General features: G+C 48.2%; 1 long non-coding RNA gene across 1 annotated transcript in view; it reads left to right on the plus strand.

Annotated features, from left to right (window-relative positions):
- LOC146821163 (uncharacterized) overlaps window positions 1-23,127 on the plus strand; it is a 184,632-nt gene extending 161,505 nt beyond the window's left edge. Inside the window, exon 4 of the long non-coding RNA XR_014962667.1 lies at window positions 22,965-23,127. This is a non-coding gene — a long non-coding RNA (uncharacterized LOC146821163). The remainder of the gene's footprint in view (window positions 1-22,964) is intronic.
- Window positions 23,128-24,636: the final 1,509 nt, after the last annotated feature.

Genomic DNA, 24,636 nt, shown 5'->3' on the forward strand with positions numbered 1-24,636 from the left:
TTTTATTTTTTAAACCCACCCACCCTGGGGAACCCTCCCTCAACTCTGGAGGTATACTGGAGTACCTCGTTTCGGGCTCTCTCCCTTTCTAGGCAGACATAATAAAGTGAACATTTTTCAATTGGATGTACCTTTAATCTGATCGATTCAGGAGCTGACTTCGACGGGGTCTCTGAAATTATACAATTTATTTTTCCACATCACCCTCAGGGAGGTGGGGAATTGGAGTTTCGCAGTGGCACCCAAGCTCTTCAATTCTTGTATGTGTTTTCCCAACTCCCACTGCCTGTCCTGTGTGGTGCGTGAGATGTCCGATTTAATACGGAAAGACCAGTCCTCTTTATTATATACTCCTTTTCTTTAATTAAGTAAGTTTTGAAATTTACTAAAATTTTTCTTTTTTTTTTTTTTACCAGGTCTTTTAGCGAAGGGGTCTTGATGAACTCTTTGTACGTCGCTTTCCAGAGACTCTTTCTCTATCTCATCTCTCATATGCAGATGATGTGGTACTAATGAGCTAAACTAAGGTCACTTTACTGAGAAAAGCCCTCATCGGTAGAGGAATAAGGACATGTAGAGCAACTATTATACAAGGGCTAGATCCGGCAGATCCCAATGAAACGCACATTGATAAAATACCTCAGAATTAAAAAGCAGGCTTTGAAAATCATAGCTTAACAGAAGCACTGATTTTATCAATCAATAAATCTGGGGTTTGTAGAGCGTACTACTCACCCGTGAGGGTCTCAAGGCATTGGGGAGGGGGGTAGTGAGCAGCTCTGTTAGGCTCATTCGAAGAGCCAGGTGTTGAGGTTCCTTCTGAATTAGTGCAGTGTTGGGCTCCGTCTGAGGTGGAGGGGGAGTTCATTCCAGGTCTTGGCTGCGAGGTAGGAGGAGGATCTTCCACCAGCTCTGGTCTTGTAGAAGTGAATGACGGTGGTTAAGGTGAGGTCAGCTGAGTGAAGGTTTCTCTTGGGATGTGGAAGGAAATTCTGTCGTTGAGGTATTGGGGTCCAGTGTTGTGGCGTGTGTGAGCAGCTTGAATGTTATTCTGTTTTCGACGGTGAGCCAGTGGAGCTTGTGGAGGTGTTGGGTGATGTCGTTGTGTTGTGGGATTTTGAGGATAAGTCTGGCTGCGGAGTACTGGACGGTTTGGAGTTTGCGGAGGAGGTTCTTGTTGATTTCAGCATACAGGGCATTGCAGTAGTCCAGTCTGCTGTTGATGAGTATGTGGGTGATGGTTTTCCTGGAGTCAGGGGGTTCCACCTGAATATCTTGTGAAGTATACGGAGGTTGGTGAAGCATGTGGAGGATTCAACGTTAATGTGACGGTTCATGGTGAGTGAAGAGTTGAGTATGATGCTGAGGTTGCGTGCGTAGTCCCTTGGGGTGGGTGGGTGTCTGAGGGCAGGGGGCCACCAGGTGTTGTCCCATGTGGAGGGGTGGAGCTGAGGGTGAGGACTTCTGTTTTATCAGAGTTGAGCTTCAGGTAGCTGTTGCTCAGACAGGTTATGACGGCTTTCATCCCCGATTTGGAAGTTGTGCCTGGTGATGTCAGGTTCCTTGGTAAGGGAGAGGATGAGCTGAGTGTCATTGGCGTAGGAGACGATGTTGCGAGCGTGGTTTCGGATGATGGTTGCAAGGGTGGCCATTTAGACGTTCAAGAGTGTGGGTCTGAGGGAGAATTATTGGGGTACTCTGCATCTGTCGGTTCCGAGAGCAAGGGCAGGAGTCTTATTCTCTGTGTTCTGCCTGATAGGAAAGAATGTATCCAGTCCAAGGCCTTTCCTTGGTTGCCTGCGTTGTGAAGTCTGCTGGCTAGTGTGCAGTAGGAGACGGTGTCGAAGGCTGCTGATAGGTCTAGGAGGATGAGGGCTGCCATATGGCCTTGGTGGAGGAGGGCACGGATGTTGTCGGTGGAGGCGTGGAGGGTGGTCTTGGTGCTGTGGTTGCTGCGGAATCCCGACTGAGAGGTGTCTAGGAGGCAGTGAGTTTCTATGAAGCATGGTAGCTGGGTGTTGACGGCCTTTTCAATTAATTTGGCGGAAAAATGAAGCAGTGAGATGGGCCTGGAATTCTGGAATGTCTTGATTTTGAGTGGAAGAAGAAGCTGAGATTGTTGCAGAGGTCTTGGGAGGGAAGGACGTTGGTTGTTTCACTGTTGGGTTTGGCGAATTCCTGTATGATGGCAAAGAGTTCTTTGGAGTTGTGAGCATTGGCGAGGATTCTGTCTTGGTTTACATTTTTCTTTGTTGATTTTATGAGTTGGCGGTGAGATGTGATGGCTGTTTTGTAGGCAGCACGTGCTTCCGGGGTTCCTTTGATGCTCCACGTCTTCTCCACTCATCGACAGGAGCGCTTGGATTCTCGGTGTTCTGTGATGAGCCAGTTAGCTTTCTTGTTGTGCCGTCTCATGGTGTTCTGAAGGGGCGTAAGAGTGTGGGTGCAGTTGGAGATCCATTGGTGGAGGTTATTTGCCGCTGTGCTGGTGTCTGGCATAGTAGGGAGTGGAGTGCAGGTGGGGGCGGAGGTGAGGAGTTCTTCGGACACTTTGTTCCAGCTTCTGCGTTGGAGGCGGCGTGTGGGTTTGGGTGCAGTGGGTTTTATAAAATAGAAATGGATGCAGCGGTGGTCGGTGCAGAGCAGTTCCATGGTGTAGCTGAAGCTAAAGTTGTTTCCTCCAGCAAAGACGGGGTTGAGTGTGTGTCCTGCTGTGTGAGTGGGGGTGGAGACAAGTTGCTTCAGTCTTATGTTGGTGAGGTTTTCCAGAAGGGCGGTGGTGTTGGGATCGCTGTTGTTGTTAAGGTGGAAGTTCAGGTCTCCGAGTAGTATGTAGTCCATAGAGGCAAGGGCATGGGGTGCCATGTGGTCACGATGATGATGGTGAAGGAGTTGTGGGATCCAGGCGGTCTGTAGGCGAGTGTTCCCTGGAGCATCGGTCTGGGGTTGGGTTGGATCTGGAAGTGGAATTGTTCTATGGGGGGGTGAGGCATCGTCCCAGTTGGTGATTGTCAGTCGGAGGGAGCTTTTGTGGATGATGGTGAGGCCTCCTCCTGGGCGGTTGGGGTGATCTTTCCTCAGGATCTTGTATCCATTGGGGATGGCAGTTGCGATGTTGGTGCGGAGCTGGTGTTGGTCCAGGTCTATGTGAGGAAGACGATGTTGGGTGTGTGGGTGTTGAGAAGGTCCCACATTTCTATGGCGTGTCTGTGCAGGGGGCATACGCTGAGGAGGATGCAGTCCAGTGGTTTGTGTGCGCTGGTGTCCGATGGGCTGGAGGCTACTGTTTATCCTCATTTTAATAGAAATGGTGTCACATTTTAGCACCAAGTCAGAGAAGACAAAAGGCCACATTTATAATGTGCACTGTACAGAGTGTTAAAAGCAAGCCTCATTACATCGCTCTTCCATGAACAAATGTATAACCAATTCGACCATTTTCACATCAAACCATAATGTGACTATTTTCTCAGTATACAGTAAAGTGAGAACAAAGCGTATACCATAAAGCTCAAAGAACAAATATTGAATTAATTGCTCACTTTGTGCATTAAACCATCTTCATATGAGCTCCCTTTCAAAAATCAAAGCAAGGAAGAAGTTCGTACTCTAAAGCTTCAGCCTCCTTAGGCACCGAAGGCCTGTACATAGTAAATATCATCAATTTGCTCCTGTAGAAATGAATGGTTAACAAAGTGCTCAGCCTGCCGACTTTGCACACTGAACTAATTTCGGAACAACTTATTACATCATTCTAGATTAAGAACAAAGTTTGCTTGCCTCCACCCATTGATACTTATGGATTCTACGGTCTAAAATCACGAACATTACCTGACTTATATGAACATTACTTCTGCAAGGATCAAAAGTGCTCAACACAAAAATGAAGTCCTGTTTTTAACTATGGAAACATTTGATATTGTATTCTTTATTTTATGTTCAAATCTTTATGGTTTTAATTAACTAAACAATAAGAAAAAATTACCAACTCCCTATTACCCTATCCTTAAACCCCGGATATTCACATTGCCATTAGGCTATTTTTATAAACCACATCCCAATCAGAGGGCAGAGATGGGCACACTTACGTCCAGTGGCTACCCCAACCAGCAAAGAAACTCCCAAATGAAAATCAATTAGCTTCCAATTAAAAATAGATATGCCCCACTGGAGAATCTAGAGGATTGCGATTGACTGGGTAGTAATGGCAAAAGTTCAGTAGGAAAAAGGGGGTCTGGGGCAGTATCCGTAAAGAAGAAGGACAAGGAGGGGGGGGGGGGGGTGGCCAGACTCCTGAAGATTGGTTTCATGGAATATTGCAGGTTTCAGGAAAAAAAGGATAATTCAGATTGGATGAGGGAGATAGCCAAGTATGATATAATATGTCTTCAAGAGTCATGAGAAGTGGGTTCAGTTTTTCTAGACGGCTTTCGCTCGTTCCAATCTTCAGCAATTCCTGCCAGATCAGGGCAGGCCAAAAGGGGCATCCTGACATTGATAGCTAATACTATCAAGATTAGAATTCTAAAGTTTTTTAACTATATCTCCCCATTTTCATTTCTGGGCTGTGAGGGGAACAGAGACAGTGATGTGATAATAATACATTTTTATAATAACTTTTTTGAAGGGGACATGGCACATGGGGGTTGATTCTTGGACAGGCGATAGGCAAAATTATCTCTTGCCATCGCAAGGCCCTGGACATTTTATAGATGGGGATTTCAATGCCAAAAGTTGTCAAAAAAGGGAGACCAGCTATGGGTTTACTCACTATGAAGGTGATAACATGGTCCACTTTGAACATTGTACATATGGAAACGCCTTGAAGAGATCATTGATGAAGTGGAACCTAGTGGTGTTAGGGGGTATATTTACAAGAATTGCCACCAAGCAAAGTTAGAGTTGCTCAGCAGCAATTTTCTTACTGCTGTGTATTGCCGAAAACTATTGCCATGGTAGCGATGTATTTACAATATGTCAGTACATGGTGATAGGATCAGCTAATGGCAGAGATTGTTGCAGCAAACACTAACATCAAAGCAATACAAATCTTGCCTCTAATGTGAAAAAGTGACGGTCGGCCAATTAGCTGCCAGAAAACTCACGTTAGGCAGCCGCATGTCACTTTTTTCACGTTTTGCAGGAAAAAGAAACCCCAAAAAGCCCACAAAATACACACAAAAAAACACCTGGAAGCAAAATGGAGTAGGCTGGACCCTGTTCAGCAGGAGGTAACCACCTCCTAAACGGCCAAAGAGCCTGGATGACCAACCAGAGACCCAGGGGAAGAGAAAAATAAGATTCAGTCAGCAGGAAAATGAGATCCTAATTGCAAAGGTGATGGAGAATCAACACCAGTTCTTCGTCAGCTCCATGGTGTCATTGGGGAAAAAAAATGCCATTTGGCAGTCCATTGTAAGCAAGGTGAGCACAGTAGCAGAAGTCAAGAGGAGAGTGACCAAATGCAAGAAGCACTGGCATGATGCCAAGAGCAAGACTAAGCACAAACTGGCCAACAATCGACAGGCAGCACTGTAGATCGGAGGTGAGAGTCCAGCACCACAGGAGGAGCTAGATGCTTTGGAGGAATAGATCTCTGCAGTCATCAGTGAAGAGTCGGTGGTTGGAGTCAAGGGAAAGGATAGTGCTGAATATGACCAGCTACATTAGCAACAGGGTAAGTAACAACAATGGACCTGGGGGTGGGGGGTAATGTTGCTTCCGCCCATCTAAATATGTTTCAGTGCCCACCCGCACTGTGTGCAGATCAAATTACAGATACATAGGTACTTGGGGGTACATTCACCACATTTCACTTGAGCTGTTGGCATAATCAACAAATACATCGAAAGATACATAATGGTGCTGTAAGTGACTTGTAATCCAAGTAGATTGACACCATTTAAGCAAAAGGCACGAGTCTGAACTGAGGACTACCTCTTTGCCAAATTTGGTGAAATTCCGTTCAGCAGTTCGGGCTGTAGCTGCGGCTAAAGGTCCTATGGGAAATTGCATGGGGAAAACATGTTTTGGGACCCCCTTTTTTCTCGGCCCCCTCTTGACGAATCACCCCGAGACTTTCAGGACAGGAGCGGACTGGAGCTGGCCAAAAGTTTTGAAACTTTCGCGAAGATTCGTCAATCGGGGCCAAAGTTATTGGGAATAGAATGTTGGATTTCCGTCACTTACCCTACCGTTGCACCCCCTGAAGTTAGAATAGTAATTTTTACCCCTACACTATCCAACACTTACCCTACTGTTGCACCCCCTGGAGTTAGAATAGTCATTTTTATCCCTACACTATCCAACGCTTACCCTACTGTAGCACCCACTGGAGTTAGAATAGTGATTTTTACTACTACACTATCAAGCACTTACCTTAAATGCAGTGTAATGGTATGCATTGTAATGGTATGCGTTGTAAAGGTATAATGTGATGTAATGGAATGCGTTGTAAATGTAGTTTTAAAAAGATTTGTTGTAATGGCATGCAATGTAAAATTATGCATTGTAAAGGATGTTGAGATGTAAAAACTGCGTTGCAAATGCATGCGTTGTAAATGTATGCGTTGTAATGGAATACATTCTGTTAAGCTATGTTCAGTGGCTTGACGCCTCATTGTAAATAAAGTGAAGCACATATTACCACATGAAGGGGGTATGGCTATGCCAGCCAAGATGGTAGACATGCCTGAATAGACCTCTGGACGCTGGACGACGGCTGCCTGCCTTTAAGAAAATGGCAGCGCCCTAGGCAAGCGGTGGGCTGCCGGAAGATTGGGAGGCTGAGCTGCACATCACCAGCAGACCAAGAGCGGGTGTGAAGCACCAGTCCGGAAAGAAGCATGAGGCCTCCCTGCATCAGCTCCAGGAAACACCAATAACAGCACCCAAGTGAGAAGCGCACCAGAGGCAAAACACAGAGGTGTTGGTGGCCAGGAGCACACGCGATCAGACAGAGGGAGTGGCTGAGCCCAACGCTCGGGGTTGCCCAAAGAGGGCTTCTCTGCCATCCGAAGCAGGGAGTCGAAGACAGCGACAAGCCAGACGGGGGAGAAAACCCAGAGACACCCCGGGAGCCGTTTAGGAGCACTGCGATGGCCCAGGGCCCAGCACTGAATGAGACCATTGACATAAAGGCGCAGCCCCTCGACAGGGGGGGCCCTCCCCCCTCGACAGGGGGGGCCCTCCCTGATCTACTTGGAGTCTTCCAGAGAGACACCCACAAGTGGGGGAGACTGGTGGAGGCCCAGGGGGCAGCCAGACATCGCCTGGTGGCCAGCGGTCGGCCCTTGGAAGTTACAGGGAGCGGGGGAAATCAACAAAAGCTCCATAGGATCAGAACAAGAAGGGGCACTCCGGCACAAGAACATGGACGCAACTGAAATCCTCGCTGCACCCGGCATCCTCTGGAGAACCACCCCAAGAGGGGGTACACAGAAGAACCCCAGAAGACAGACAAAAAGCAACCCGGAAGGAGACTTCCATCATTGAGCGTCCAGAGGCGCGGGAGCGGAGGTTGCTGGCTGTCTCCAAACGGAGGAGGGAGGAACAGGAGGACCCGTCCGGTCTACAAGCGCAGATCTAAAGTATCGGGTGCTGAATGGGAGAGGGCACCTGACATCCAGTGGTAGGCCCTCGGGTGCAGCGACGGGCCAGAGAAGCTGAGAAATTCTGCACGGAGTGTTAGGAATCCCCCCTGAAGTGCCACACCTGGACCTAGCGCTCCTCGTGGACTGATCCTGGTGGAGTGAGTGCGTGGCCTTTGATCAGGACCCACGACGTGTCTGGTGCCTTTTGGAGGGTCATCAGGGGGAGAGAACAGATGAAGGTGTCCTGGGGAATAGCTGAGCACTGACCAGGAGTTAGCGCCCACTGCCTAAAACGCCCGGAGCTGGATGCTAGTGTACAGTAAAGGACCCGAGAAATCTGCGTGCTCAAGAGGAAGTAGGAGAAGGGCTGAGATGACCTTCCATGATCTCAAAGAATCAATCCAGAGCCTGACAAATACAAAGTAAGATGTGGGGGACTCCTCCAACAAGGGGAAGACCATCCAACCAGGACTCAGGAATATCAAACCCAGGCACAACGCAGTTAATCGCGTAGGTGCAGCAGAGAACTAGTCACAGCAGCCTGTCGACAAAAGAACTGAAAGCCCCGGTCTGCCGCCACCTGGAGATCAGCAAACCGACTGGGGCCTAGCAAGCCGCACAGGGAGACACGCGGGCCTTGATGGCCTGCCACGGGACAGAGGCGGCAGCACGTCAACAGTCACAGAAGACTGCAAACAGAGAGCCTCCCCAGGATAGACAGAGGAAAACAATCTTGCTACACGGGCACACAAGATAATGGGATGCCAACGCCTTGTCACTGGGTTGCAAACTCGAGCCCTGAAATGCCATCCGCCCTCTCTGTACCCAGAACAATCCCAGGTGGCCAACAGGGCCACTCCACAGGCAATGTCAGACAAATTAGATAAAGTGCTGGCTGCAATCGAACACTCTAGAGTAACAATGGAGGACAGATTGAGGACTTTGTCCTCGCATCTCGGTCTTCTACGAGATGATCATCGGACGGAGAAAAATCCTTGCCCACCCTTCAGCCACTAGCTAAATCACAGCAGGACAGCTTGCGGAATCTTCAAACCTGCACAGCCAGACTGGAAGAGAGAGCGAATGACCAAGAAGGGCAATCCCACCGCAGTAATATTCGGGTGATCAATCTCCCAGAGGGCGTTGAAGGATCCAACCAGTAGAAGTACACTGAAACATGGTTCAAATCATTTACTCCAGACACCAAGCTCACTCCCTTCTTCTCGGTAGAGAGGGCTCACAGAGTTCCTGCCCTGCGGCCCCCTCTTGGGACACTCCCATGGCTGCTGCTCCTCTTCTGAGACAGGGATGCTGTGCTGAGAGCAGCCAGACAACATGGCCCACTCCAAGAGGAAGATAAACAGGTGATGATCTTTCCGGATTACTCTAGGGCTGTGCAGCACCAAAGGAACACTTTTATGGAGACAAAGAGAATGCTCAACCAAAAAGGGATTCAATACTTCATACTCTTCCCAGCCTGCCTCAGGGTCATAAGTGATGGAGAAACACGGTTCTTCACAGATTCAAAGGCAGTGTTGGACTGGGCAGAAGCTAATGCCCAAGAAGGCCCGCAATCGGAGACGGTCCACAGCCCGCTGAGATCATGAGGCCGGGGAGCCAGAGGGAAAAGAGGCTCTTGCAAACAAGGACTGAGAGGACAAAGCCCATCACAAGTCCCCCCAATCTTGAGGAAAAGATAGCAGAACTCAGAAGAGCTCTCCAGGCGGTGGCGAACCTAGATATGGCCACAGTGACCTCGGACAGAGGGGATGGTCCTCACATCTTCTCATCCAGAGACAATTCCAGAGACACATGCATATCCCGAGCAGACTCGATGACTCCACCTCTGGTGACCCACCAAACAGCAGATAAGCTAATCTGAAAGGAGCTGATGCTAACAATTACAACTCCCTCCCCACCAAACCCACACTTGGTTCATCCCCAGGAATATACGCTGAAGCCAGGTTGTCATCCACTACCGAGCGTACTTCTCTCCAGACACGCTATGCCCCACCACCAACACATTCGAAAACACAGGCCACAGTAGGCAATAGAAACAGAACCCCAAGCACAAACACCCCCCACAATACATTAGAACATTAGCTATACGTGCAGTTTGTACATATCATCAGTTGTGATAGGTCCGTAATGTTGGAATCTGGTTCCTTAAAAACATTGACCCGGTTCCTTAAAAAGAGTTGACCCATCTCCCAGTTATCCCTGATTCCCGCGGACACTATCCCACCCAGGGTGGGCACCGTTAGCCAGCAGCAACACATGCAGAGGGGCCAGGAGCAAGGCCAGGGCACAATATACCCCCACGCACTCGACCGTCCCCTAGAAGCACGCAGAATCATGCCAGTAGAAACAGACATTAGTCTTTTGACCCTAAATGTTAGAGGAATGCACACAGTGCGGAAGTGATATGCGGTGTACTCATATGCCAAGCGTCAAATGGCACAGATAATCCTATTACAAGAAACATACCACACAAAGCCTGAATTAGACCGGGCGCAGAGGTGCTGGCGTGGCACTTTTTGTGCCACCACATACTCCGCATTTGCCTGAGGGGCGCTGATCTATCTCAGACCGGGGGTCCAGTTTAAGGAAACTCGCAGGGTGGTAGACGATACGCATTTCTGGAAGGATTCCTGGATGGGCAGACCCTCCCATTGGACAGTATCTATGCCCCAAACGCTGAACAGGGGCAGTTCTGGGGTGCATTATCAGCAGTCCTGCCACAATTCACAAGATCGCCATGGTCATTAGGAGGCGATTATCACTGCGTGCTGGACTTATCCTTAGACAGGTCGCATCCCCCAGGTATCGGTTCCTCTGCCAAGGCTATACACCTTTCACTCAATACCCAATGACCTACGAGTGCGTCTCGATCCGGTTCCTATGGTCACTGGTGATACTTCCTATGACCCAACACACAGATTACTTAGGAAGAGTGGTCTCCGATCATGATGCGCACCTTTTAACCCTTAGGTGGCAACAGCCCTACCCGCCTGTCCCAACTTGGAAACTACAGCGAGAATACCTGGAGGATCCAGAATTCCATCACGACCATGAAGACAGTATCACAGAATACTTACGTAACAACACCAACACGGCATCCACCAGGATGCTGGAATGGAATGGTTTTAAAGTAGTCATTCGGGGAACCTGTATTAAGCAAAGAGCAGGAGCCAGCAGGACTCTAGACCAAAGCCTGGAAAAAGCAGGCGGCAGACTCAAACTCATTAGCTCCCGCCCAGGTCACAGAAGCCAAGATGGCGTACGAGGAGAGCTTAGTAGACCTGCGGCGATATAACTTCAAATTGTATGCGGCCAAAAGGTACAGGGAGGGGGACTGATCGGGAGCACTCCTTGCCTGGTTGGCCCATCAGATCCAGGATGTACGGTCAATCACCAAATTTAATAACCCTGCTGGCGGAGTCGCTTTCTCCTAGTCATATATTTTGCGGCTCTTCTATGAACACTAAGGCAAAGATATAGCGGAGCCCTTCACAGGAGTGTCAGGGGCCAACTGATCAATTCCTAGCATCCCCTGCCATACCCCAGATTCCGAGCGTGGATAGAGCCCTCCTTGAGACTGAGATCACACCTTCGGAGGTGAAACACACAATCCTGTCTCTGGCCCGGTATAAAGCCCAAGCGATGGATGGATTACCCCTAGAATACTGTAGCACTTTCGCCAGGCTGTTGGCACCGCGGCAGGCCACCATGTACACAGCTGCCCTGGAGGAAGGGGAGCTACCTGGCTCGCTGCAAGAATCCCTCATAGTCTTGATTCCGAAGCCTGTATGAGACCTCATACAGGCCAATCACACAGTTCTCTGCCGACTGCAAGATCCTGGGCAAGATACTGGCAGACCGGTTAGGTCCGATGCTCCCACTGTTCATACATCCAGATCAGGACGGATTTGTGCCAGGCAGAAATATGCCCAAAAATATTTGCAGACTGTTTCAGGTTCAGGCCCGGGACCCCTACCATGTGGAGGCTTGCCTCGTCTTGGACCTGGAAAAAGCATTTGACACCCTGACCTAGCCGTACCTCTTCAAAACGCTGAGACGGATGTGTAAAAAACTGGCTCTATATTTACTACACCAAAATGAGTGTATAGGGTCCAGGTGACAAAGGAAGGCAGACGTTAAAGTTAGTTAGAACCTTACTCTCTATTTGTGGTAGCTTGGTCAAGCAGTAAGGCAGTATCAGAGGACAGTGTTAAGCATTTGATGTACACACTCAGTCAGCTAATGAATTCACACACTCAGTGACTAAACTCTAGGCCAATGGTTTTGTATAAAAAATATACTGTGTTTTATTTTAGAACCAAGCAAGCCTGGCACAGGTAAGCATTAATTACTTTACAGTAATAAGTTACTTAATGTTGAACAGTTTGAAAATGCAATAGAAATTGTACTTTGTTTGATTTACAGAGAAGCAGTAGTATGCAACACTTAGCAAATACAGTACATTTAAATGAATAGGCTTTTCCAGTAAATTGCAGGTAAGTTACTTTTCACTGTACTTTTCTTACTCATTGCTGGATACCAGGATTCAGCACTGGGACATTTCCTGCAAACAGGTAAGTAAATACATTTTGGTTATTCGTGCGATTTTTAAAGAATACTTTTAGATTTTGAAACTTGGTCAATGTTATCCTATGGAGGAAAATAAGTTATTGGTTCACAGGTAAGTTATCGACAGTGGGAGTTCAAGTTCTGGGGGTAGACTCAGGGGTCCCCCAGGGTCAGTGATGCACTCTTGTTACACCCTCAGCGGCACTGGGGCGGCCGGGTGCAGAGTGTTGAGTTGGTGGCTGTTGGCTAGCAGGCCACACGGCTTTGGGAGCACAGCTCCTGGACTTTAGCTCAGGGCAAATGGAGAAACAAGCCAGCACAAAGGTGCACCCTCAGTGACGCTAGGGCGGCCAGGTGCAGAGTGCTGTTTTGGCGTTGGGTGCCCTTTGTTTTTAATGGAGATTTCCGTTTTTGGTTTTTAGCTGTAGGCTCGATCCAGAAAGACTTCTGGGAGGAACCAACAGATGGGCAGGTAAGTTGTAGGGCTCGGGGATGGAGGTGCACCACAGGTTCTTTTCTCCAGGGCGCAGGGCGGCTGGATGCAGGGGTGTCTTATGAGGTTGGATTTCATCTAACCTGCCACTCGTGGTTGGGGGGATCTCCGTGCAGAGGCTGCAGGCAATGTCGGGGAGTCCTGGAGGGGTCAACCCACGGTGACTTTGCCTCTGGAGTGCTGGGGGACCTCGCTGGAACCAGTGGGCCACTCGAACTTGGGCCGTAGGAGACGGGTGCAATGGTGTTTCCAGGCGTCGAGTTTCGTTGTCCTCAGCAGGCTCCGAGTCTTGCTTTGGAGTTTCTTTCGAACATAACGAATGTTCACAGGAGATCCGGTCTTTGTTGAAGGCAGCCAGTCTTCCCAGGGGTACTGGAGGTTGCTGACTGCAGGACAAGGTGTCTTTTGGCGCAGGATCTCTGAAAACTGCAGACAGGCCTGTAGGGCTGGGGCCAAGTCAGTTGTTCTCTGCAGTCTTCTCTGCTGGGCGTCTTCTTTCATCCTTCTTCTTCAAAGGTTGTGGGAATCTGCGGAAGCAAGGTTCAGGGTGACACCTAAATACTAGATTTAGGGGTGTTACAGGTAGGTAAAGGGCAGGGACCAATGAGTCCCTTCCCTGGGGTGAGTACACCCCCTATTCTGCCCCTTTCCAGTGGGAGGGGGGCAGGAGCCTGTCCCTGGTTGGTTGGGTCGCCCCGTCCTCAAGATGGCAGGGACTCTGAGTTGTGCTTCACCTCGCCTCCCCCACCTGAGGTGGTGAAGTTGGCAGAGGCGGGCACACCTCTCTCCCTCACTAGGTTTTCCCACCGATTCTCCCACCCAGAGTGGGGGGAAGAACCAGCGGGGACTGGTTGCTGAACGCAGCAAAGGGTCTGGGGAACCTCCAAAGGCGGTATGCCGTTGAAGCTTCCCCTTCGTGAACCCTGCCCATCCTAGGGGAGGAGGCTTGGCACCTCGTCCCAGGCTGTGCATTGTTTCAGGCAGCCGAGAGCAGTAGGCTCTCAACCCAGGCGTCCAGAAACATGTCTGTTAGTGGCAGCCTAAGCACCCACTCAGTTGGGACACTAGAAGTGGGACGTCTTTCAGGGGGAATCTCTAAGATGCCCTCTGGGTGTATTTTTCATTAAATCCCACACTGGCATCAGTGTGGGTTTAATGTGCTGGGAAGTTTGATACCAAACTTCTCAGTTTTCAGTGTAGCCATTATGGTGCTGTGGAGTTCGTAATGACAAGCTCCCAGCATCATATACGGTTAATGGCAGCACTGCACTTACAGTGTCTAAGAATGAACTTAGAGACTGTAGGGGTACTGGACTCGTGCACCTGTACCCTCACCACTGGCATAGGGCACCCAGCTAGAGGGGTGACTGACCCATTTCAGGGAAGTGGGTTGTAGGCATGGCACACAGGGATGTGTGCCATGTCGACTCTTCACTTTGTTCTGCACCAAAACATGCAGCCTCTGCAAAGCAGGTGTGTATGTGTAAAGGTACTGCGCCTCTAAGGGTTGCACAATAAGTGCTGCATCCCTTAGAGGTCTTCCCTGGTCACAGTGCCCTGGTAAATGTGGTACCGTTTACCAGGGGCTGACCTGTGGCCAGAGATGCCAATTCGGTTAGTTTTGGGGAAAGAACACAGGCCCTGGAAACCTAATTGGCAGGGACCCAGGGCACATCAAGTAAAAGTGCATCAGTATTCTGCCAAAAAGTGGGGAGGGTTACTGCAACAGAAACCCACTTTCTTACAGGATTGGGACGGAGCCACTCTGCAGAGCTCACGTAAACTATTATACACGAAACTCACTTCCAGACTGAAACTGGGCAAACATATCTCCCTGCCCTTTCGGATAGAGAGAAGCACCCGGCAGGTATTCCCTCTTTCCCCCCTCTTGTTCGCCATGGCGGTGGAGCCTCTCGCGATCACGTTGGGAAGGAGACGCCTGGGGCATCCCAATAGCGGGAACCACACATATAGTGTCCTATATGTGGATGATTTGCTGCTATATGTGAGAGATATCACAGCTGATCTCGGCCCCATACTCTCTGACTTTGCGGCCGCCACAGGACTTAAAGTCAATTGGGCAAAATCCACTATATATCCCCGAAGTCCACATTTCACCCCACGGGAGATAAGAGTTGGGAATTCACGCATGTCTTGAAGCGACAGCGTCCCGCGATACCTCGGCATCAGACTCTATCATTCCCCCACTGATTTGTTTGAGGGCAACCACCGCAAGACTCTGACAGGAGCCAAAACGCTTTTAAATCTTTGGAAGACCTTACCTTTAGCTCCCATAGGCAGATAGCCTTGGACAAAATGATCTTAGTCACACGTCACACGTAGTTTTATATAGAGGGAACTTGACCCAACGGTATCAGGTATCAGATCACTTTACACGAGTACCAGTTGTGTTACATTAGGATACATTCATTTTTGTTAGGCACGGGGAGATTAAGTGATTTGGCCAAAATCACAGGATGTTGCGCGTCCTTGCCGAGACTCAAACCCGGTTCCCCAAATTTGAGGTCGACCTCCCTGGCCGTTAGGCCCCATCCTCTCCCCTTAGTACCTCAATTCATCCACTAATTTGCTAATACCCCTGTTGTTACCCCACATTCCTTCTTTCAAGAACTAGACACCCTATTAAGGCAGAAATCTACCATTACTACGTGCCAACTTCTATGAATTTACATTTCTACGCATCTTTTACTACACAGAAACCTTTATAACGGATGCTTTTACTTCGCAAGAACTGTTAGAACACATCCTTTTACTTCGCATGCTTCTAGTACGCATATACTGCTACTTCGCAATTTTTTTATAAAGTATTAAAAATATAAAATGATATTATATATTTTGTTTGCATATATTTATAGTGTATTTAGAGTAAGCGACATGATGAAAAATATATTTAAAAAAGGCAGAAAAATACTTGAGTATTAATTGAGAGGGTGGCTGATGCGGAGAACACCGAGAGAATCCGGAAGGACGACCCCACTGACTGCTGTGGGAGATCTCCGGGGCTGACTGTTGACGCGGGCAGCATGGGCGTGACTGGATTCTATTACAGGACCGGAGGCTTCGTATTATGCTTCTCTTTCTATTTATTGCTACTCACAGCAGCCAATGAAAACTTTTGTTATGTAAAAAATAACAACATTTCCCATGATGCATATACCACATCACTTCCTGCAGGGCCCCATAAGAGCCAGTAACACCGGAACCTGTCCTCTTTCTTTGCTGCTCACGCAGACTTGTTGAAAGCTCACGCAGACAAGTTGAAAGCTCTGATTGTGCTTTGATTGTACTATGGTTTCTGCATAATTGCTTGTTTTACAAGGTCATTGTTATATTAGGGTCGCGGCGCTGCGATAGCTTGGCGAGCGCGCCCTGGGCACTTCTAACCCTCGGGTTTGGTCCGATTAGCACGTGGTGGCGCTGGGTGATTCCCGCTGCGTGCGGCATAGTTGGCGGACGATTGTGCTTGTGGCGCGAATGCGCATTCTTTGAATTTAAGCACTTGTAACGCGGTGCTCGGCCGCTTCGTTTCTCCGCTCAGCGCGTATGCGCTTTTGTGGTCTGCATCGGCACACGGTACCGCCCCGCCTTCGGTGGGTCTAAATTTATGCTTGACATGGCGCTGAGGCTCCCCTGATATGCCTATGACGCCGGGAGCCTTGATAGTTAGTTAGTTTTACTTTCGATCGTGTTCCCACGTGCGTAGCCCAATTTGGTTGTTTTTAGTAGGATTTGGGCTACGCACGTCGAAACAACCCGGTTAGTTTCACTTTTAGACAGTTAGGCTGTATTTTCCTTCGGAGAGCATTGCTTACGCCTGGCTGGCTGCAAAAACGACCTGGGCCTGGAGGGAGCACACCTCCTTGAATCTGATTTTGCTCTTTGGCTCCACTACGCCCTGAGGGCTGTAATAATTGATCCACAGCTGTTGCTGAGGAGCTAGGTACCGGTGCTGTTGTGCTGTGGGTTGGCTCCCCCCTTGGATTATTCCACCTTGCTCTTACCTTATGAGCAAATACCGCTACAAGTGTGGTTCCAATATGGATACGTGGGTGCATTATGAGGAGGATGATACCTTGTATGAAGAGGAGGTAGGAGGACCTGCCATTGAGGATAACATTGTTGAGGCCCTGGACGCTTCTGTCCAGGAGTCGGTCAGCAAGGCCCTGGAAAAGGCAGTTCTGGGAACTGTCCAGCAAGCTTTGGCGACGGCTTTAAAGCCTATTACTAAACAGCTTGAGAGATTTGCGAAGAAGCATGGCTTCCCTAAGCAAACTGAAGGGACGTCAGGAGACTCCCGGGATAAGTCTTGGCCGCATTCAGATTCTTATGAGGCACTTCCGCGCCCGGCTAGAGAGCGTGAGAGGGTTCAGGACACTGACACAGAGTCTACTTCCACCTCTTCTGACACCCCGGATGACTCCCCTCCTAGGAAGAAGTCCTGGAAAACTAAACATGCGGAGCCTTCACCGCCGGCTCCCACACCCTTTACTTTCAACCCCTCGGAGATTGTCCACCCCAGATCCTCGGACTGGTTACCTGCCCCCGAGGTGGCTGCATACTTGCACGAGAACTTGCGCAAGGGGTTTGATAAAGAAGTGCCCAACAGGCTGCGTTCCGAATGCCCAAGACCGGACCTCTTGGACAAGGTGGCGGAGACGCCGGACATTGACCCCAGCATGCTTACATTCCTGAAAAAGTTCGCCAAAGACCCCAAGAAGGGGATAGATCGCGCTTGGCGTGGTTGCCAAGATAAACTCCTGGACGTGGTCGGGCCCCTAGCAAAAATTTTGGAGATGGCCCTGGAGGCACAGGAATCGGAGGGCACGATTGATGCCCACGTGCTGGCAGGCTGGACCCAACGGGCTATCTGCCTGCTCGGGAATGCCAACTGCGTAATCTCAACAGAGCGCAGGAAATCAATATTGATGCGCATGGACTCTAATCTTACAGAGTTGGCTGCGGCGGAACCTGGGCCTTTGGCGGACGGTAACCTCTCTGGTGACCGGTTCGTCAAGCACGTTGCAAAGTACGTGGGCACGTTCACGACCCTGGACAAGGCTCAGGCCGGGATCAAGCGCGTTTTCCACACCGGTGTTTTCAATAGGGCCGGACGAGGGCAGGGACGCTCGTTTGGCCGTCAGCATTCCGAAGGTCCCCAGCGAGGAGATTTCGGATGCAGCAGAGGTGATTGGAACTCCACCCGTGGTGGCACCTTCTACCCCACCAGGCAGCGCTTCAACAAGCGGTGCTTTAACAAAGGATCCTATCGTGGAGGATTCCAGGCCGCAGAGTCCTCAGGTGAGCGCTCCAGATTTACTTCCTCTTCCCTTGGGGGGACGTATTCGGTATTTCTATCACAATTGGGCTCAGATCTCACAAGACGCTTGGGTACTACAGACAGTTCAGGGGTTCCACCTAGAGTTTTTTCAGACTCCCCGTCAGGTACAGCGCCCCAGGCAGCTTTCTTTTTCCCAACTCGAGTGCGATTTTATAGATTCAGAAATAGAAGGATTGCAGCAGAAACGCGCGATAGCTCCTTGCAAAGAGGGCCCTCGCGGTCTCTGCAGCAATATTTTTTTGGTGCAGAAGAAAGGAGGTGGTTACAGGTTGGTACTCAATTTGAAGGATTTCAATCACTTTCTGACTTACAAGCATTTCAAGATGGAGGGCATCCATCTGTTGGCAGATCTACTGAAGCAAGGGGACTGGTTGGTCCGTCTGGACCTGAAGGACGCTTATCTGTCCGTTCCCATATATCGTCCCCATCGCAGATTCCTTCAATTTCAATGGCGGAACCGGTGCTACGAGTATTTGGTCCTTCCTTTTGGACTTTCCTCAGCACCGTGGTGCTTCACCAAGGTCCTGAAGCTGGTCGTGGCCTACCTCAGAGAGCAAGGGGTTCGCATGATTGTCTACCTGGACGACATGCTCATTATGGCGCAATCTCCAGGGTTAGTAGCTCAACACTTGCGCATGACCATTCATATTTTGCAGAATCTGGGGTTCGTGATCAACGAACCGAAATCGGTCCTGTCTCCCACACAGACGATAGATTTTCTGGGGTTCGTCATAAATTCTCAGACAGCCCAACTCAGTCTTCCAAATTCCAAACTTCGGGATATCCAGACGGAACTGCGCTCGTTCCTGACCAAGCAGATGGTCTCGCTCAGGGGGATTGCCCGAATAGTGGGCCTCCTTGCGTCGTCCATTCAGGCGATATTTCCGGGGCCCCTGCACTACAGGGCCCTTCAACGACTAAAGATCCAACACTTACAGAAGGGCCTTTCTTACACGGATGTGGTCCCTCTTTCCCAGGAAGTGAGGGAGGAGATGCAATGGTGGTTGGCCCACGTCGAGGCATGGAACGGCAGAGCAATCTTTGGCTCTTTACCAGAGGTGGTCATAGAATCCGACGCCAGCCGTTGGGGTTGGGGAGCGCGCTGCGGAAATATTTCCACAGGGGGACGGTGGTCCCTAGAGGAGTTAGATCTTCACTTAAATTGTCTAGAGCTCCTCGCAGGATCCTTTGCGATCCGGACATTGGCTCCCAGGCAGATCTCATGTTGCATCCTTCTTCGGATGGACAACATATCGGCAGTCCGGTACATCAACAAATTGGGTGGCACGAGGTCCTCAATGTTGGTGGAGATAGCGAAAGCCTTTTGGCACTATTGCCTGAACAACCAGATATCTGTGATAGCGGAGTACATTCCGGGGCAGTCCAATGTGGTGGTGGATTGGAACTCTCGCCACCTCAGGGACTACAGCGACTGGCAACTTTGCCCACGCGTGGTTCAGTGGTTACAGGCAGTTTGGGGACTTTGCGAGATCGACCTCTTTGCCTCCCGGCTGAACCGGCAAATGACGCGGTTTTTCAGCTGGAGACCGGACTCTCTGGCGCTGGCGACAGATGCCCTTGCGCAGGAGTGGACTCAGAAGTTGAATTATGCGTTTCCACCATTCATCCTCATTCCCCGAGTGTTCACTCAGGTGATGCGCCAGAGAGCAGAAGTGATATTAGTGACTCCCTTGTGGAAGTCGCAGCCTTGGTTCCCGTTGCTGATGGAGGCGAGTTGCGACTTCCCCAGGAGGATTCCTTGGTCCTCGACCATGCTCCAGGGCCCTCAGGGGGAGACACACCCGATGGTTCTATCGGGGCACCTGTCCCTGATGGCCTGGAGACTTTAAGGCAGCGTTGGCAAATGCCAGGATTTTCGGACCAGGCTGCGAGCTTTATCAATCAAGCGTGGGCCCCCTCTACCAGGAAGAGATATTCTTCAGCCTGGGGATGCTGGGTTCGTTGGTGCATGGGACAGCATGTGGATCCCGTGGGGGCAGGATTACCCTATATTGTAAATTTTCTATCGGAAAAGGCGTCGGGAGGTTTAGCGTACCGCTCGGTTAATAACTTCCGCTCCGCCATCTCGGCAGGCCACTCTCAGATCGAGGGCAAGCCTGTCGGAATGCATCCTTTAATATGTAAACTCCTGAAAGGCATTAGAGTAGCCAATCCACCCAAACCAAAGTATTCCTCTATGTGGGACGTCTCGCTGGTCCTGTCACTCTTCAATAGCTGGCCAGACAACAGTAGGTTGTCCAGGAAACAGTTGTCGGCCAAGCTGGCCATGTTACTTTGCCTAGCAGCTTGCAGACGTTCTTCGGATGTTAGAGCCCTCGATATTACAGGTAGAGTATTTACTCCAGAGGGTGTTTCGTTTTCTATCACTTCTAGAACTAAGACAATGTCACGTAGTGTGGATTATCATGCTTTTCCAGATAATGCTAAACTTTGTGTGGTTCAATGCCTCAAGGCTTATGAAGAATGTACCAGGTCTACCAGGCCTGATGGGGTGGCACAATTATTGATTGCTCTGCAGAAACCGTACAAACCTGTGACAGCGGCTACCATAGCCAGATGGCTCAAAGATGTCATGCAAGAGGCAGGTGTAGATACTCAGGTCTTTGGTGCACATTCTGTCAGAGGCGCTATGGCCTCCAAGACTTTCATGTTGGGTTCTACTGTGCAAGATATTATGCATTCTGCAGACTGGTCGTCTGAATCAACGTTTAAACAGTTTTATTATAAACCGGTGGGTGATATATCCTCTGTTGTTTTTAATCAGCGTTAAACTAGCATAATACGAAGCCTCCGGTCCTGTAATAGAATAAAAAATTAGCTAGCATTCGCGCCAAGAATTTTCAATTCTATTAAGGACACGGAGGCGAGGATTATCCCGCCCGGTTAAATTACTGTAATGTAATTTTTGCCCACCCGTTGTGTATGTACTCTGATTATACAGAAGTTACGGGTTGTTTTATCTCTATTCCTTCCAGGATCTGACAAGAAAATTGATTAATCCAGTGTGCAGAGTGACGTTCCCAGCTGGTCTGGTTTTCTTCCACGTTGGAAGCTGTTGTTGAACTTTCATACTTATTGGACTTGTTGTTCGGAGCAAAGAAAGAGGACTGGTTCCGGTGTTACTGGCTCTTATGGGGCCCTGCAGGAAGTGATGTGGTATATGCATCATGGGAAATGTTGTTGTTTTTTACATAACAAAAGTTTTCATTGACTGCTGTGAGTAGCAATAAATAGAAGGAGAAGCATAATCCTCGCCTCCGTGTCCTTAATAGAATTGAAAATTCTTGGCGCGAATGCTAGCTAATTTTTTATTCCCCCTTCTGCCGGCCCTGGGATGCGATGACTCACACACTCTCTGTGTGCATCAATTGTTTTCCAACGCATTTACATTTGTTTCAATTGGAAACTATTGTCCGTTTTCAATTCCTTTTTTGAACACCCACTCACCACTTCAAACCCAGCTTCACAACACCATACCGCTGTTTGCATTCTCCCGTTCCACTATTATAAATTTAAAAGTAATAACAGGGTATAATTAAAAAATAAAAGATTATTTATGTTAATAATCGGTATTAATTATAGCACACCACTTATAACAGTTATTTTCCAAGCTTTAAAATCCCATGTGTAGTTTGATTTGTAAAAATCTAAGCAAATAATCGGTTTGCTAAAATGCAGATGCAAAGATTGCCATAATGGATTTATTAAAAGTTGTTTGTCGTTTTTATTCAAAACCCTAGTAATAAATACCCAAATTTAAATTTTACCCTCCAAATAAAACCTCTATCCGATATTACAAGCAAACTTTTGTTAAATATGAAACATATTAATTTAAAATAATATCCACTTTGAAACGAGAGAGTAAACGCAAAGTGTATAAATGTATTTATTTATGTGATACTGTAGACTGAAAATGGCACTATTTATCTGAAAAAGCTCTCGGAGTCGCTCTCTCCTCAAAAAAGCGTGTTGCGTATTTAAAATACAACCCCACCCAAAACCCCTATTTCCCTGGCATCCCGTCCCAGGGGATAGGTTACTATTTGGAATATTTTATAATTATAACGAGCCACAAACAAGTTGTAGTGGTATGTATAGTAATTTTCTGGTGAGTAAAAGCATTTTTAGAAGATTACTATGCATTTGCGAACTAAAAGCATTCGCAGTAAAAACTTGCGAAGTAATGGTATTTGTGATGTAAAAACATCGCACTAAAAACATGCTAAGAAATGGTTTGCGTAGGAATGACAGATATTCGGAATGGCTATGGTATTTTTCTGAACTGTGGAAAAGAGGCTATTGGATTGGCAATATGTGACAAGTGGAACGCAATGTGAACATTGCACAAAGTGGCAATCTTGAAAAAACATCATCGGAGTATACACCTTAATGGTAAGCTCTTTTCTCTGATGTCTGGACCGGAAAAAATCAATGATTTCAGTCTTGCTTGTGTGTAATGAGTGTAGTGGAGAAGTGTGGCTCACTGGTTAGAGAAGGCATACCCTGAAGCAGAGGTAAGACCCGGGACCAGGATTCAATTCCCAACGTGGCAGGGTCTGAGCCCAAGTGTCCATGGACTCGATAATTCTCACTTCGGTGCCTATTCGAATCATGGGTTCACACTCTGCAACTCTGGGCAATAGCTTGCTTAATCTCCACTACAGCCCCCCCTGCGGCGGGATGCCTGGCTTTCACCTTGGGGATGCCCAGTACGGGTTATCTCACAGGGAAAAAGCCAGGATGGGTTCCCAATGCAAGCGCCGAGATGCCCAAGGGTAAGTCGAGTGCTATATAAGAACACACATACATAAATTATGATGTTGATGTTATGGCATTTAGAGAGATGACCAGACTTATTGGGAAATATATTAGAATTTGTACAATGGAATGTGGTTTTTGTTTTCCATAGCATCATGGGAACATGCAACCTAAAGGACGGCTGTGATATCTTCCATTAGAACTCCGCTGATGCAGAGGGATTCTGAAGATAATGTGGTGGAAAGAACTAGACTTGCTTGGAGAGGCTGACAGTTGGTGGTGGAGGTGAATTCCTTCCTCTTGAAATAAAGTGTTTATCGTCAACTGAATAGTGTTGGTGTACTGATTACAACAGCTCAAGTGTCTGAGGAAAATGCCTGTAAGAACAAAAATTCTAGGGTAATCAATAACCTGTATGAGCTCTGGTACACTGGAAATCACCATCACAATTGTTATCTATTGTTGGCTTGAGCAGTAGAAACACTGGCACTTTGAGCAGCAGTGGCATATTTGAGAGGCATCTGTGGCAGGTCATACACAATAATACTGCCATTTACGTTAATACTAGTTTTGATTACTTGAGCTAAAGTCACAATAAAATAGAGGCACCACCGCATGTGATGACTAACCCTTTGAAAAGAATAGCAGTAATAATTTGTTGTATTTTCGTTCCTGATAAAAGAATATTCATTGGCTTCCAAATAGTATAGGATGAATTGTATTGTTCTGATCAATGATATAGTGCTTTATGCGCTGACAATGTGGTAATGTGCTTTAATTTCCATTAGGGTTCTCGACACCTTTATGCTGTGCATGGTTAAACTGTGTGTTGGCTGTGAAATTACCTATTTAGGCAATGAGTCGAATGAAATGTGTGGTTTGGAGTTATACTCTAAGTATTGTGTGATGGTGTATAGACAGTATCTGTAAATATGGCAACATCTATCTCTTTGTGCCCTTGAAATTCAAGATAGTGAGATAGTCTTATTCCTGCCAGAAAAGTGTTTCATATAATTGCTGTTTGAAGGGAAAAAGAGTTTCTCTTGACAACAGATTTGCTGAAGGTTGGAACAGATATGCTGAGGAGCCAGTCACCATCTCAGTTGTCTAACACGCTACTATGGCTAGACTTTATGCTGTAGGAATGGGGTATTGACTCATCAATGGTTTAATGAGCTATGCACTTTGATTTGAATGAGATGCATCTGGCTACAATAATATGCATTATTGTTAGACCTGGCATCCTTAGCATGGGTTTCCCCCTTACTTTTTGTCTTCAACCCACCTGTTTTGCTCACTTTGTTTTGTTGGTATTAGGATTCTGTGCACTTTACCTGTGATCTGAGTAAACTCCGGCAGTAAGTGAAACACGGAGCCGGGGTGAAAAGAGAACTGTGCAGCGAAGGAAACAGGCGCAGAGGAAAGGCCACCTTTACTCGGGCCTTGAAGTCTGCACTTACACGTGCTCTTGTTCTCTACTTTACCCTATCACTCACAAGGCCGCTCCCTACCACATACCGCCCTACTATATACTACAACTAGACCACTCCTCTGCTGCTCTACCCTACCACCATACAACTATTCCACTCTACGCCACCCTACTATATACTACACAACCCGGTCCACCCCTCTGTTGCTCCACTCTACCTTACCCTATCACTCACAGGCTACTACCTACCACACACCACCCTACTATACACTACAACTATACCACTCCTCTGCTGCTCTACCCTCCCACCATACAACTATTCCACTCTACGCCACCCTACTGTATACTACACAACCCGGTCCACCCCTCTACTGCTCTACCCTACCACCATACA

The sequence above is a fragment of the Triturus cristatus genome, chromosome 6 (assembly GCF_964204655.1).
Source record: "Triturus cristatus chromosome 6, aTriCri1.1, whole genome shotgun sequence".
Taxonomy (NCBI): Eukaryota; Metazoa; Chordata; class Amphibia; order Caudata; family Salamandridae; genus Triturus; species Triturus cristatus.